Consider the following 17744-nt stretch of genomic DNA (forward strand, 5'->3'; position numbering starts at 1 on the left):
AGTTAACGCAGTACTGAAACACTCCAGCAGAGGGCGCTGTTAAGTCCTTATTGTAACACAGTTACTGTGTGCAGTTAGACTTCATACATAATCTGCACTTATTTCCATCAGACATGCTGTCAGGAAATGATTGGTTTCTATTGATTCTACTTCCTGTTGACTCGTTTGATGACAGTGAAACAATCACAGCTGATTGTGTGATGATGTAAACTGTCACTGTTACATTCAGTGTGTGTGACATAATGTTAGTGCAGGCTGATAACAGCCTGGTTCTGTTAGAAACACATGAACGTGTCCATAGATCAGTGTGTGTTTAACATGAGAGCTTCAGCCCTGCTGATGTGTTAAATAAAGACATGCAGGAAAACTGATGAGACTCTGAAATAACTCTTTATATTTATAATGTAACTCTGCATCAAAAGAACAACAAAGGATCCCAGACAGGTTTCTGTGAACAAAGACCATTCTGATGTTTCTGTGTTTCTAACACTTTGACATTATTAGTAAACAGACTGCAGTGAGCAGCATTTATAAAGAGCTTCTATATAAAGATATGACAGCTGTTTGACAAGTTTATCACTCTGTGTTTGGACCTGATCAGTCCAGCTGTTTACTTGAAACATGTTCATTTACCTGTTCTGTTATATTCATGTTCTTGTCTCTGTTGAAAACACATTTTAATGTCCCTCAGATTTTTCTCCCAGATGAATAAATATAAAAATGACACAAACTGACTGCAGCTACTTTTTGTCCTTTCTGTCAAAAACCTTCATGTGACTCATGAGAGACACGTTTCAGCTGTTTGTGACAGATCAGAGGCCAACAAGTCATTTATAACACTTTCCATCATTGTTTAAAGTTCTCAGTGTTTCTGTGTTGCTGCGTATAGGATCTCCCAGCATCATCACTGTGCTGTCCAATCATTGTGTGCGAGGTTACCCTTATAGTGCGATGTGTGTTTGCACAAAGAGAAGCATGTGTGTCAAATATAAATAAGCACAGAACAGAAACAGCTGCTCGTTTCTTCTGTTTAGAGTCAAGTTAGTGTTTTGTGTCTTTGTTTGAGGCCTGATGTCGAGCAGAGGTGTGTGTAACTGCACTGGTCTGTTATATGTGTGAAGTGTGTGCTTCTCTTCAGCATCATCTTTGTCACTGCTGATTCCTTTGTGTCATCATGTGTTGAGAAGAGAGAACAGTTATAACGGAGGAGCAAAAGGAAGCCCTGAAATCTGCATCAACAAGGAAGTGTTGGCTCACCAGTGATCCCAGCAGAGCCACTGGTTTGGCTCCAGTTGTTCTAGATTCAATGATGTTGTTGCTACAGATACATGTCAGCATCTTTATTGAATTTAATATGAAGCAGAAATGGTGTCATCAGGAGAAGAAGAGGAGAACAAGTCCGGCGAGGAGGCAGCAGCTCTTAAAGATGAAACAGCAGCTCAGCCCTGAGCTCAGAGAGCTGCACATGAAAAAGCTCCTCAAGCAGATCCTGTCAGAGGTTTGTCATCAACAGGAGGAACTGTTCACATCATAGGATGAAGATGCTGTCAGCTGGATGAAGAAGGTTATTTAATGCAAACGTTCACACTGAAGTCAAATTGTTGTCGTGTTGAACAGATTCATGTACTGATCGTCTCCAGAATGTTAGAAGAGCTTCAATGAATCATTAGAAACAACTTACAGCTGCACAGCTGTGTCAAACACATCTGTGTGTCATTGTGGGATTGTTGTGTTTCTACATGTGACACACGTCTAAAACATGCACACAATCTGAACACAAACAGGGACTCATGTGTTCCCACAGCCAGATGCTGAGAGCCATTTCCTTGTAGTCCTGTGTCTACATACATGAACCATTAGATGTTATTGGAATGATTGTCAGCTCTGATAGTTTCATGTGTGTTTAGCTGGACGCTGTTTGATCCTCGACATGTTTAAAGGTGTCCAGTCCTGAGACACTGGGGCTGGAAACAGCTGTGATGTCATTGGACTGTCACACAGACAGAAGTGCATGAAGTGAGCAGCCGAGGAGCCGCTGATGTTTTGGATTCAACAGCATTTGAAAGGTCGACACAGACACATTTGCACACAGAAAGCTGAATCTGTCATATGCCACAGTGAACTCACTGTTCAGTGTTTTTCAGGAAGCTTCTTAACTGCCTCTGCTGCCAAACAAGCAGCTGATGTCCTTGAGAAGAAGCTGAAGAAGTCTTCAACAACAAATACAGGAAGTGGACTTTCAAATACTAGATTCACTTTAGACTCACAGAGAAATGACTCAACCAGCTGTGTTTGACTATATGAAAGGTCAGTGTGTGTCTGCACACAGACTGTTGTGTTGGACTGTTATTCAGTTGTCTGCTGAATGTTTTCAAATGTCTGCATCTCAGCTGTGATGAGGCTGGGGGTCATGGGAGGCCACCGTAGCAGCCTCTTCAACATCATGACATCATCATAAATGCTGCTGGACTGTCTGGTGGGCTGACGGTGAAAAAGCCGTCGGGAAGGAAACAGAAGACGTTTCAGAGGCTGCAGCAGATTTCTTTGATTCGGGGCCTTTTTCAGCTTTATTGGACAGAGCAGTGAAGATAAGTGACAGCAAAGCAGAGAGAAAGGGGGCGTGGCCCGGGTCAAAGCCAGGCCAGCTGCTCTCCACCTCGTGGTCACCTGCTCATCCTAGTGAGCTCCACCAGCAGCCCTTTCACACACTTTACACTGTCAAACACTGTGTGTGGACCTCAGCTAACAACAGGCTACATTTAAGTCTGGACTACATGCTTTTATATTGTTTTTATTCCATCAGCAGCTCAACATCATGAGCAGCTTTGACATAAAGACATCAAACTCAAGCTGACTTTAAACTACTTTTAATACAGGGGCTCAAAAACAACAACATCTTTATTATATATCAGGACAGAAAGTCATTTCATCTCAAAGGGAAACAGCTTTATTTGGAATAACCAGCACTATCAACTGGTTTGGGATCTCCACCAGTTTCATGTCTTTGCAGCTTCTCCAACAAAGTTCCTGTAAAATCAGCATGTTTGTCTTTATGGGTTTGATAGTGATTGATTATTCAGTCCCAATCTGCTGTCATCTAAAGAACAAAATGATGTTTCTATGAGTCACAAAGCTCCAGATGTTGTCGGCTTCACAAAGAAAACAAAGAACTTAAACACAAAGTGTTTGGAGCCAAAATGTTCCCAAGCTGCTCTTTTTGAAATGGCAGAGGTACAGTGGTGTCTAACAGCACACTGTGGAAGGCAAACATGTTATTGTTGGATGAAACTTCATGAATCCTTTGTAGATTTGAGCTGTTGGAGCCTTTCTTTTCTCTTCAGGTGTACAGATGCTGAGGAGGCAGGTGAAGCAGGTGGAGCTGTTGTGATGCTGGCAGAGGGTGTGTCTTAGTAACTCTGTGAGGCAGAACTGGATCCAACATTGTGGATGTGTTGATGTTGGAGCCATTAAGAGTCTCTGGCCACACTGTAGGATTTCCCTTTGATCCACTGTGGGGGCATTTTGGAGTCTGTCAGTGAAACTCTTCATGTTTGTGTTTGACTCCAGTTTATAGAAACAGAGAAATGTGTCATGCTTTTGTTCGGCCTCCACAAATACACACATTTGTTCATTGGTTGGACTTTTTGGAAGGAGACACATTGAAAACCATGTTAATAAGATCTTGTTGTTTCCTGTGGATCCGACACAGAGAGTGGACTTCAGACAGAAAGCGTGGAAGAGATTTTAGAGGCCGTGTGTGGCAACAGGAAGTTTCTGTGTGTTTGCTGATCTTACATGTGGAAAACAACACGTGATGTTTGTGAAGTTCTACAATGATCATTGTTCTCACAGCATTTTGAGTGGGAACAGTTCAAACTGGGAGTAGTGGGAGTTATTTACTGATTGAAACAAGCTGAATGTTTCTGTGACGATGAAGATCAGCAGCTCAGCTGATCAATGAACTGACATCTATCAGTCGTTTCATGAGATGAAGTCATCAGCAGACATTTGTTCTGACTGTGTGATGAATGTCAGAAGGTCAGGGCTCTGCTTTAGTCACTGCTTGATGATCATTGGCTCATTGTTGAATCCAGGGCCCAGTCTGACCTCTGACCTTTGCTGCAGGTCTTCTGTGTTATCTCCACTTTCATGTCTGATCTTCTGCTGTATCGTCCAAAATAAACATCTGGATCATTTCCAACACTTCAGCAGATCTTTAGTTTGGGCAGTGCAGCACAGAATAACACATATTGTACTATACTGCCCACTTCCTGATCTTATTGGATCTGTGTGTGAGGTTGGTGAAGGAAACACATGTTTACTGAGTGAGTCGCTGCCATTAGGAACTAGTTTTTATATCACAGCCTGGAAATCACACAGGACCATTTCTGCAAGTGAAAAGACGTCATTGGAGGAAAATGATTGTATAGTTTGTTCGACTGAAGAATTGTCCCAACTACATGTGCTGCTGACCCTTGACCTTTTCTTTAGGTGCACAGAGGAGTCTGTGGGAACATCCAGAACTGAGGCATCTTGTGTACAAACGTGTTCAGACCAGATGTCAAATGATGTCAGATGTCATCCGTGAATGGATGCAACTGTGGATCGTTCCAATAAAATGAGGCAGTTTTGTAAGTACAAGCCCACTACAACCCATCATCAACATTTTAAATTACATTATACATCTTCACTGATATAAAGCACCACTATTTTAACCTGATTCACTTTTTCCACCCTAACAGTTCATTCCTCAAATCAAACAAGATATTTGACCCTAAAAAAATGCATCAACAAATAATTTTGTAATAAAATATTTATTCTTCAACTTTTACAAGTGAAATCAAACAAGTGTGTTTAAGAGTGAAACCAGAGTGGAAGCTGCTCATATAGAGTCCAACCCAGGCTAAAGTAAGCTGAGTAGAGCAGCAGCATCAGTGTCGGCTCTCTGAACACGGTGCAAGATCGCCATCTGCAGGACAAAACTAGTTTTTCTCGCCCTCCTCGTCAACATCAAGATGATGTCATCGTACAGCAACTGATTCCCTGTCCGTCTGGAACAAAGCATTTACATTAAAAAAGACATTTACAGAAAATACAAACACCAACAACACATCTCATCATCACATGATATTTTATTATTTATTATATTATATATTTTTATTGTACCATCAACATCAACAAACACCAGCATATTTTCTTTGAGATTGAGTAGAGTGGACCTTTCCCTTGGTTCACTTCCTGCTCGCAGCATCAGCTGACCTCTGACTTCCTGGTTAAGGTCTCTCAGCGTTGACTGGAATATCAAATGGGACTCACACCATGTTCTTGTAATGTGGTCATGTCTGTCCGCTGTTTGAAGAGCATCTCTGGCCTAAACACAATAGGAAGAACAACAACACGGCTAAAAAAACAACAACACATTTCCATATTAGATGAAGGGCACCGTAACTGGAAATGGTAACATTCATCTGATGCTGCTTTGGATTTATCTTCTGTTTTAGATCAACTTTGATCACTTCGAGCCATCTTAAGTCCGTTTGTTCTTCTCACTCACTAACGTCTCGTATGATTTCAGATCCCTGCTGTTCCCCAGCTGCCCTGTAGGTGGCCTCAGTGTGTCTCACACCATTTACAGATGATTACAGGTCATTTACAGTTCAAACAGGTCCAACATAAGAAATATGCAGAAAATATCCTGCTATAACAGTTTGGGTCAAAGTGCAGATGTTCCAGATGTTCTGAGTCTGTCTGTGTTTCATGTTAACATGTAGATGTTGGACCAAAGTGAAGCTTTAGTTTGGGCAGCTGCTGAAGGAGAGGAACATTGCGTTCAGGTCTGGCAACAGGGATTACTACACCACAGCCCGATCCAACCTGAAGAGAGGCATCAGAGAGGCAAAGGGGGACTATAGGAGGAGGATCGAGGACCATTTGAAGAGTAATACCAGCCGGCAGGTGTGGCAAGGCATCCAGCACCTAACCAACTATAAGATCAATCTCGGAGCTGCGGACGGTGACCTGGAGCTGGCAGAGGAGCTGAATATCTTCTTCGCCCGCTTTGAGACCAGGGTACCGGAGGTATTGGAGCCACAGCAGCAACACGCCACCCATAGCAGCACCACCCTCACCCTGGAAGAGCACGAGGTGAGGCGCATGCTGCAGGCTGTTAACCCGAGGAAGGCGGCGGGTCCTGATGGTGTGCCAGGTCGAATATTGAGGGATTGTGCAGGACAGCTGGCTGGGATCTTCACCAGGATTTTCAACAAATCCCTCGCACAGGCGACTGTCCCACTCTGCCTGAAGTCCTCCACCATAGTCCCCTTGCCTAAGAAGCCCCACATCACCGGCCTGAATGACTACAGACCGGTGGCACTCACCCCAGTGGTAATGAAATGCTTTGAGAAGCTGGTCCGCAGACACATCACAGCAGCCCTGCCCCGCAGCCTGGATCCACACCAGTTTGCCTACAGAGCAAACCGATCCACGGAAGACGCTGTAGCCACAGCACTCCATGCTGCATTAACTCACCTGGAAGAGCATGGTAGCTATGTGCGGATGCTCTTCGTGGATTACTGCTCAGCTTTTAACACCATCCTTCCACACAAACTGGTGGCCAAGCTACAAGACCTGGGGCTTCCATACAGCACCTGCATGTGGATCAACAGCTTCCTCTCGGGCCATAGACAGAGAGTCAGAGTTGGCCATCACACATCCTCAGCCCTGAGTCTCAGCACTGGCTCACCCCAGGGCTGTGTGCTCAGTCCACTGCTCTACTCTCTCTACACACACGACTGCACTCCTCGCCACCACAGCAACATCTTTGTGAAATTTGCAGATGACACCACAGTGGTGGGGCTCATTTCCAAGGGAGACGAGTCTACGTACAGAGACGAGGTGGAGCAGCTGACGTCATGGTGTAAGGCCAATAACCTCCTCCTCAACACTTCAAAAACCAAAGAACTCATAATAGACTTCAGAAGGAAAAAGGCAGAGCTCCAACCACTATTCATAAATGGGGACTGTGTAGAAAGGGTGGCAAGCTTCCGCTTCCTGGGAGTCAATATAGAGGAGAACCTTTCCTGGAGTGTGAACACCTCCGAGCTGCTGAAAAAGGCCCAACAGAGACTGTACTTCCTGAGAATTCTCAGGAGGAATAACATCACACAGAGACTGCTGGTGTCCTTCTACAGAGCCACCATTGAGAGTGTTCTAACTTACTGCATATGCATCTGGTACACTAGCTGCACAGGGGCTCAGAGGAAAGCACTCCAAGGGATCATTAACACCGCCCAAAAGATCACTGGCTGCCCTCTCCCCACACTGGAAGTTCTACACAACGCCCACTGTTTTAAAAAGGACCAAAACATCATAAAAGACACCTCACATCCTGGCCACTCCCTGTTCGAACTGTTGCCCTCAGGCAGACGGTACAGGGCAATCAGAGCAAGGACTAATAGACTCAAACACAGCTGTTATCCAACTGCAATAACACATCTGAATACTACAAAAAAATGTCCATCACGCCACTCTTGTGTTAATCTATGCACGGTCTGAAGCATGTGTGTGGGAATGTATGTGAATGTTTTACTGTTATATCTTATTAGTATTTTAAGTATTCTATCTATTTTATTTATTGAATTTTATTGTTTTATTTATATTTTGATATTGCTAGGGATGATGCAATGATCGGGGACCATTCTTCATTTCGTTGTTCTCATGACAATGACAATAAAGTTTCTGATTCTGATCTGATTCTGATGTGACTGCAGGAATGTGAAGTGTAACTCTGAGCTGTAGGAAATGAAACTAAACGGACTTTTTCTCCTTTATTTATAGTGTTAAAAATCCCAATTCTTTGAATCTTTGGGCTGAAGGAAGGACAATACTCGGTGTATAAATGCTCAATCAACAATCATTTATTTCCATACAATTCAACACATAAGAGCATTACAACGTCCGGACGGGAGAGATGCCTGCAGAGGGTCAGCAGCATGTCTCAAAATGGTGACGGGTTACTCAGCTTTTTATACTCTCTAGTGGCCCCCACCTAGTCGTAAAAGCCTAAACATTCACATTCTTTCTCTCTTACGGCGCCTAAATTATGACCTCGGCTCCTTGCTCCTTCTGCTCCCTGCAAAGGTGGGGGTATGGAATGTTGTCTATCTCCCTAGACACCAAGTCTCCTGCTTACAACCTTCTCTTGATGATTCAGCAGTAAAGCATGTCAAGAAAACAGTATAAGACATTCACAGCCGATCAAGGATACAGAGTGATGCACATTTATCTAATGAACTACAAAATGATTATGTTCTTTTAACTCAAAAGTATAATGAGGACTAAACTACATACTGATCACACACTCTATATTAAAGGGTATAATATGATCTACAGCAGTATCATAATTCAACTACTTTGATTACATATATAAGGTAACATATGATAACAGAATAATCTCAACATTCCCCCTTTGATCTCTTTTCTCAAAGAGATCACTTACAACATACACTCTAATGTTGCAATGTCCACGTCTCCTTGGTCCTGAGGCCCTCTGTCCCCCTTTAACGGGAGGACCATATGTGTGATGACCTCTGTGTTTACGCAGTTCAGATGCAAGCAAAGTTAGATTTACAACCATACCATCAGTTACAGATGACACTCCCATCACTCCCCAATTTTCCCACAGCTTTATTTTTTATTGCTGCAGCTACCAATATCTTCCAGTTGGGTGATTCTCAGCTTCTTCCTTCGACCTCCGGGGTTAGACCACCCTTTAGTCATTGCACAGTTCTAGGGATTATTCTGCCCCGATTTCAAACAAAGATCTGTGGGTTTGTGGTCACCGCCGTGTCCCCCTTTTTGCCAAGAGCCTCTCGAACCTCGTTGGTCTGGTGTTCCTGGTTTCCGCCAACCCCTTCATGGTTATTGCTGTGTTCATGGGATCCATCTTCTCAAGGAGCCCAAACGTCATGACACTTGACCCCAGTTGCTGTCTCGGCAGTCCCTACATCTGTCTCTGCTGTTAGGGGTCCTCATAACTCCGTGTCCCCGTCTGGTGTCTGTTCCTTTCTCTGCAAGAGACAGAAAAACAAAACACCTCTCTCCCTAGCCTTGATAATCTAATATTGTTATCCATTGTTCTTCTAATGATTCAAATTTTGGTTCAAAATGTTATATTCCGGACTTATTCTAATCATAATCTATGTGTGTGTAGAAGAAATCAAAGATTAATGAACCATTTCTAAGTCTAACACATTATAAGCTTAAGTCTTACCATAGCTAAATTATTAAACACACAAATAAACTCATGGAAATTTTCATATCACCAGTGTTTCATGTTCAAACTCAACTTCCACTTTTATTAGTATTCCTCCCTCCAATATTTGCAATTCCCCTCCTTTGGTGTGAAAACTGTTGGTGTGGTCAAGTGGGTGCTATAAAAAACAAAAGCTCAGGACAGAACAGTTATCAGTCATGTGCTTCATACAAAATTGGCATATCTCTATTTTGAATATGGCAAGTCTACCATTCCCCTGTTATTCATAAACATTGTTAAGGTTTTGGCGATCTTCCTCTATAAACTTTAACTGACTTTTTTTACAGTGACCTTCTATGGTCAATAGTAACATATTCCAGTCATGAGTGATATCAAAAGTTTTTTCCACTGTATCATTTGGCATTCCCAATAATATAACATGATACCTTAATCAAAACGAAGCTACTATAGCACAGTTTTTCTTAATGCAAACATCAGTAACTCAAAATTAACAACCAACGGTTTAAATCTCAGTTCCACACTCGCCTGTGAAGCCACAGTCTCCTCCTCCAGTCTCTCTTATCCTCCTGCTCCTGCAAGAACAAAACAAAACAAAGCGAAGCATCCACCCTTCTCTTGTCGGCTGGGTGAATTGTTTGTTGGCATTTACTAATCCTAAAGTTGGTGCAGTCATTGTCTCAGTGTCAAGTCAGTCAAAACTTTCAGTCCGTCCATCACAGTCCAGTCACATGCATTCATTCACACACATTCATACCAGATGTTGCTGATAATCGAGTCTCACGCGCGACCTATTCGAGCCTCCATCACCAGCAAGATGACGTCATCATTTTAAAGGAAAACAATTCCTTGTTTTTTCTTTTTGGACCGGATTGACTCGCTGCAATCCTTTTAGACTGAGGACTTCTCATGTGATCAGTGTCCCCTATAAGTGAATTTCTCCCAAGCCAATTACAATCATGGAGAAAAATACTTTGCAACTGTTTACAGTAATAATATTTTATAGCGCTTTCAGGCCTGGTTTAAAGAGCTGATTGTTAAATCATGAACTCACAAAATATCACCACATCACCACTGGTGGATCTCAGATGTGTTTTTTCCTCAGTGCACTGTAACAAAAAGGAAAACAGACGTAACAAACAAAATACTAATAAAAGTAACACAAACTAGGGCCCGTTGCAGACATGTCCAAGCATAAAACTATCCCTCTCTCGCTTACGAGAAAGAACACAAGCCAAAGCTCACTGATAAAATCAAGCTAGCGCTGAGCAAAACCAAACAATCAACCAGAAATTCACAGGAACGTTTTGCTTCCTGCCGGGACAATATTGTGTGGGAATGAGAACTTCAGGTGCCGTAACACCTTTTGTTCCTCCTTGAATTAAAACTCAATCACAGAAAATGCCGTACTCCTAAAACTTACACCACTAATTCATCATCTTCACTCTGTGCCACTGTTCCTCATCAGGGCTGTGTGAAGCACAGCAAAGAATTCAGTCAAGGCCTTGAGCCATAAACAGACATCACGCACAGACATTGTTTTCATAACCAAACCGTTTTAGACCTTATTAACTCTACCTGAATGCCCTCTAGGTGACATATAACACATTCTAAGTAATCAATGGTAATCAATGGCTCCTCATAAAAATTATGCATTGGGATGTTTGTGTGCAGCATTTTGCATATCAGCATAAGCAAAGCATTCTTCATTGCATCAGCGTGTATGTGTGTGCATCACTCTCAGTGAATCAGCATTCCAATGTGTGTGTGTGTGTGTGTGTGTGTGTGTGTGTGTCATTTCTCACTCAATCAACGAGTGCACACGTGTTCATGTGTGTATTTTACTTCATTCTGAATCTGTGTGTGTGTGTGTGTGTGTGTGTGTGTGTGTGTGTGTGTGTGTGTGTGTGTGTGTGTGTGTGTGTGTGTTCATCACTTTCCTGTTCTGGTGTTCTGGGTAAACCACGGCCTGAAGCATGCCCTGGGGTCCTGCCCTCCTCCTTTTCAGTTCGTTTGCGACCATTGCTGCTGCTGCTGCTGCTCAAAGTTCAGTCCGTCCTGGTTCTGACCCCAATTGGGGCAGTCCTTTCTCCAGTGTCCCTGCTCACCGCAGGTGAAACCTGCATCTTCTTCTGTGTTTTTTGTCCATTCTGAGGTGCCTTCTGACCTCAGTTACTCCTCCTGTCTCGGTCCCGCCCTTTTTGCTGCCCGATGATCATTGTTGGTCCGTCACTGTCCTGCACAGTTTTAATGCAGAGTTATCAAGGTCAGCATTCTTTTGCTCGGCCTTACTTTTCATTCGGGCTTGGCGGGCGTCTCGTCACTGCTCTGTCAGCTGAAGCTGACTGAGAATTTTCCCCCGTGTAGTGAAACGGGCCTTGGGTTTAGTGCTCTCCGTCTCTGCTGCATGAGATCACATTCCTGCAGCACTGTTGACATTTTCAGGTCGTTGTTGTGGGTCCAGCTGTTGCAGCATTTGGTCAGGGTCACGTAGAGGGGAGAGCAGGAGTCCAGTTCAGCCTCGGCTTTCAGGGCCGCAAAGCAGCCTGTAATTAAGCATAAAGAGAAAAAACAAAAACAGAACAAAACAAACGAAAAACAAAAACAAACGAACAGGAAAATGATGTTGTGTTGGCTGTGTCATTCAGAGGGGAGACAACGGGACCAGGCCCTGTGTCAGCCTTCTCTCCCCCTTTTTTTGTTTTTTCTCACCATATAATCCACTCATGACCCGCCAAGCTGACAGGACAACACAGGTACATATTAAAATTCTTAAGATCATGTTCAAAAGCCCAAAAATGGACTTTTCTTTCATTCAGAAATCACTTGTATTAATCAATCAGCAGAAAACATGTCACAATTTGACTCTTTTTACCACTAAATTTGTTGTGTCTTGCCTGGTTGGTTAGACCAGTGTTTCTTTTTTCTTTTTTGTTAAATTGTTGTCCTGCAACCCAGAGAGTTTCTTTGTCAGTAATGTATAAACTTTATTATTTAACAACAGAAGTATGTTAAGTTTCGCTGCTTTAACCTTGTTGGAAAATCTTCACATGTTCATGAGTGTAAGCTGTTTCTTCATTGCATGTGTGTGCATTTTGTAGGCAGGCAGGTTAATTTTATCTTTTCTCAAACTAGGCGTTACCTTAAAAGGAGCCTTTCTCTCAGATTTCTCTGCTTGTGTGTGCTTTTGTTTCACCTTTTGTTGTGATGCTCCGGACGCCTTCCCAACCTCCACAAGTCCGTTGGCCCCAAAATTCAACCGAATTTCATGTGCTCTTAAAACCTTCATTCCTCCTCTAATTCTCTCCTCGCTGCTGTCTGTTTCACAGCTGCTGATTCGTGCTGGGTGTGGTTCCCATTACCTATAATTTTGGTTCGGCCGCTGTGCTTGTGGGGGCAGTTGGTCCAGGTCCGCAGCTTCCTGTATTAACACACTAAGAGATTTATTTAATTTCATTTTCATCACTGTTAAACAGATAAGCAGGCAACACGCCTACCTTGACAGCGTAAACTGCACGCCAGTCTCCCAACACATTCCTCTCTCTATAATTCTCCACTACACACCTCTTACCATCTCTCTTTTTATTCTTATTTTTCTTATTACACCACAGAGTAATACACCCAATTATGCTCGTCTATCTCTATGTGGCTCCAAATTCCCTCTTTATTTAATTTCACACTCGTCAGGGGACAGGCACACAACAATTTCAACCACTGAAACGAGGAATTCAACCTTTTTATATTTCACCTATGATAGAACTCAACCTTAGATGTAAAAGCATTCTCTTGTTCTATTCCAGAATAAATGTGAACCCGTGATTACACGGCCGTTCCAGAGTTATTCTGCAGCTATGCGGGAGTCCTCAGTTCCCAAGTTGCCATCTTGGCATCCAGACGCCGCTGGGCCTGGCCGCGCGTCCACGACCAGGAGGGTCGCCACACCTTGAACAAATTAGTTTCCACAGGTACACCAGGCGTCAACCTTAGATCTTAAAGCATCCTCTTCGCACTAATGTCCTCCTATTCAAACACATCAACCGTCACTGTGACTGTGTTCACACTTCACACCCAGAAACACACTCAGAGCGCGCGTCACACAAAACAGCACCCAGAGCGCGCTTTGCACACACTCACCCACAGTGAGACACACAGAGAGCGCTCCTCATCAGCAGAAATTTGCACAGAAACCTCTGAGCTCAACTGTTAGAATTCTTTTGAAACACAACAACCAAAGACCAAATACCCCTGTCTCTGCGTTATGACCGCCACAACGGGGCAAAATCGCATCATAAAAGTGATGCCTGCGTCCCCTGAAGTTATACCCGACACCATAAACCAGGTTTTGCTCTATGTACTTCTTGGCAAGTAAAATTTTACTTTATTTTACGGCCGCAGCCCTTATGACTCGACAGACACCATAAACCACCGTCAAACCTCTATTCAATGTACTGAAACCAGCACCAACCACTACTGCACTTCACGGCCGTACCACCGGAACACTGCCGTATCATAAACCAAAACCTACGGACGTGTTGCGCTTTCAGCGTTTAACTACACCGTGAGCCAGCATCTGCTTTTCCTTAAACAACTTCTATTTCATAGCCGGCAGGAGCAAGGACTTAACAGTAACCATAAACAAACTTCAAACCTCGACTTCAATGTACTGAACTTATGGCCGCGTCTCCAGAAGAAATTCTAATGTATTATTGCTACAGAAGCCAGTTTTAGACTAAGTTAAATGTGGAAGGTAAAGTGGGCTGCAACTAGTCCAACGTAGTATGTTATTAGTATCTCGGTAGAAGCAGTTTATTTAACACACTGGAATTTAGCCTCAACTTATGTTGTTAGTATCTTGCGCCAAAAACCAGACACCGACAATTTAATGTGAAAATACATGTGACTCAGTGAACAGATTAATTTGGAAAGCCCAATATGCACATTTGGTATTTATAATACAACAGGCTGTGCTTACCTTTTTATTTTTGGACATGTCCTCTGTTCACCTCGCCTCACGATCTCACCAAAGGTCAAATCTGCACCTCCTCAGCACACCAAAGATCCGGGTCACACGGCACCAAGTTGTTAAAAATCCCAATTCTTTGAATCTTTGGGCTGAAGGAAGGACAATACTCGGTGTATAAATGCTCAATCAACAATCATTTATTTCCATACAATTCAACACATAAGAGCATTACAACGTCCGGACGGGAGAGATGCCTGCAGAGGGTCAGCAGCATGTCTCAAAATGGTGACGGGTTGCTCAGCTTTTTATACTCCCTAGTGGCCCCCACCTAGTCGTAAAAGCCTAAACATTCACATTCTTTCTCTCTTACGGCGCCTAAATTATGACCTCGGCTCCCTGTCTTCTCTGCTCCCTGCAAAGGTGGGGGTGTGGAATGTTGTCTATCTCCCTAGACACCAAGTCTCCTGCTTACAACCTTCTCTTGATGATTCAGCAGTAAAGCATGTCAAGAAAACAGTATAAGACATTCACAGCCGATCAAGGATACAGAGTGATGCACATTTATCTAATGAACTACAAAATGATTATGTTCTTTTAACTCAAAAGTATAATGAGGACTAAACTACATACTGATCACACACTCTATATTAAAGGGTATAATATGATCTACAGCAGTATCATAATTCAACTACTTTGATTACATATATAAGGTAACATATGATAACAGAATAATCTCAACAATAGGAAAGTGTAGGAGAGCAACAGATGAACAAGCGTTACTGTAACAGGAAACACAAGCACGTCATCAGAGGATCTTTATGTTCATCATCATCACTGTTTCCTTGTTCTGTCACAAACACACAACACTTCCTGCTCTCTCTCTGATGGATCTGATTGGCTGTTTCATTCACAGGAGGTCAGGGCGTCACACCAACAGCTTTAACTGCACAACGACACACTTTAAATCATCTGCAGACAAACCTGTGTGTTTGATTTATGAAGAAATAATAAAGACGTGTGTACAGCTGTCCATGAAGCAGCTTCTCACACAAACTCTGACACTTCAGCCACTTTAATTCCTGCAAAGCTGCGTAATAAAGAGCTGTGACTGCTATGAGCTGCTGATGATGACTGCATGAAGCTCTCAGCTGAAGCTTCTTTCATTTATTTTCATGTTAATGTCGCCTTTTTAAGTCTGTGTGAGGATTTTAATGACACACATTAAAGGAGCTTCTTTGATTAAAACCAAATTCATGTTGATTTTCAGCCTGAAATGATAAAAACTTTAATAATTCTGTTTATAATCATCAACCTGGAGACTAATGAAAAGTATAATAGTGAAAGAAAGCCTTTATTATTTGAGTAATGCCTGAATCTGCTCAGAGACGGAGACAACACAGAGGTGTTGATGACAGTTTGACATTAACTGAATTAAAAACAAAGTGCTCTTATTGTGAAAATCTGCCTCCTACTTCTTTAAATCATTTTTATGTATTTTTTAACCTCACAGTGAAACATTGAGGCATTAATCTGACACAGTTTGATCAGCAGCTGTGTTTTCACTGACGTTTCACTTTGATTTGTTCAGACTGAGCAGAGAGGATCGGTTCTCTGTGTGCGCACTGCTGAGAAACAGAAGCTCATTTCTGCTGTTTCATGAAAACAGTGTTATGGAGGAACAAGAAGTTCAGCCTCTAAACTCTCAGCGTGAGGACTGAGTGAAGAGTTTCAGAGCAGAGAGTTTTGGCTCACAGCTTTTAGCGTCTACACAAAGAGACGATTACGCACTTGATCTGAGAACATCTCCACCTCCTACAAACAAACTCTCCTACGAGCAGCTGTAACAACTAGGGATGGGTATTGATAAGATTTTTACGATTCCGATTCCACTTTCGATTCTGTTTAACGATTCGATTCTTTATCGATTCTTATTTTTAAAAAGGAGAACACTAAGGTCGATTAGCTTAGAGCTTTGTTTTATATCTTCTCTTTGAACAAGATAGAAATTTAGGAGTAACATGGCCTTACAAACCCAACAGTGACATCTTAAGAGATTCACAGCCTACGGCTCTTCAATGGGGTGTCACAGGGTCCCCAGGAAAAAAAATTGTAAATGTAAAATAATAAAATAAATATTCTTCTGTAGCAACAACAAAGTATAACATAAATTATTCTGTAGCAATTACACAAGAATATCCAGTAATGTCCCTGCCTACAATTAAACACATTCACTTACCAAAGTGAAATCGGGGGCATCTGCTGTGGCAAATGGGTGCAAGCCTTTGACCACAAACTGAGTCACTGCTCGGTGACATTCGTCTATCCTGGCCTGAAAGGAGACGCTACCGGTAGACTGCAGCGAGAACTGCCAGCATCTGAGCCAGACTCTGTCTCTCTCATCATGGTCGCCTAAATGCACAGTAATGGCAGGTTTGTAATAAGGCAGATCGCGCTAACATAATATGCACTGTTAGTTGATTATTTACCTGCCGCATTAACGGGCGAGGACGTGCAAATGTTACCGCTGCTGCTGGGTTGAGATTCACGAGTCCGGAGCGGAATTAAAAACACGACATTCATTTAAGGTCATCGTGTCTTTTGTGAGCAAATGCTTTTGCATATTCGTAGTGTTTCCTCCCTTAAATGAAATATCTACTTTGCAAGTATTGCAAGTTGCCCTGTTGTCATCCGTTCTCGTAAAGTATAACCAAGCTTTTGAGCATTTGAGCCGCTTACGCGCCGTGTTTCCTGCCAGGTAAATGACGCTCCGCAACGCGGTGACGTCATTCGGGGCGACTGGAATCGATAAGGGAATCGTTTGCAAAAATGGCAAACGATTCCAAGGAATTGAAACAGTGGGAACCGGTTCTCAACAAGAACCGGTTTTCGATACCCATCCCTAGTAACAACCACAACAGGCAGAAGACTGGATTTCTTCAGGTCAGATTTCATGCAGTTTGCATAAATTGTGTGTCACAGACATTGTAGTTCACATTTGTGTGACTCGTTTAAATCTTCTCCTCCTGAAAGTGAAACTCTTACAAACACATAAGGACACAAAAATCCTCGTGTCCACAGCTTTCAGTCCCAAACTGACTCTGAGCCTCGTCAGTAAATCCGTCAGCTTTTTACCATCTAAAGAAGTCTTTGTGCTGCTGCAGACGTTAGTAAATCTGACCCGAAATGTTCTTTTTTCTTTTTAAACTCACAGGCTGCTCTCCTTTAAATGACCTGCAGGAATCAGCAGGGTCAGAACATGTGTGTGTGGCAGAGTCTGAGCAGAAACCTGCTGCAGGTTGATCAAACTAAAGTCATATTAAGGAGCTACTGGCACAGAATTAAAGTTATAAATGAAGTTTACAGAACACTGTTTGCCTTTAATTCTCTAAGCACAGATAAATGAACACCATTGGACTTTATCAGAAATGAATGAAATATCACTGGGATCAGGTGTAAAGTGACACGTGGAAGACTGGGTTTGTTTTTTAATACTTAAAGTTATCAAACAGA

The sequence above is a fragment of the Rhamphochromis sp. 'chilingali' genome (assembly GCF_963969265.1).
Source record: "Rhamphochromis sp. 'chilingali' genome assembly, chromosome: 15".
NCBI classification, from domain to species: domain Eukaryota; kingdom Metazoa; phylum Chordata; class Actinopteri; order Cichliformes; family Cichlidae; genus Rhamphochromis; species Rhamphochromis sp. 'chilingali'.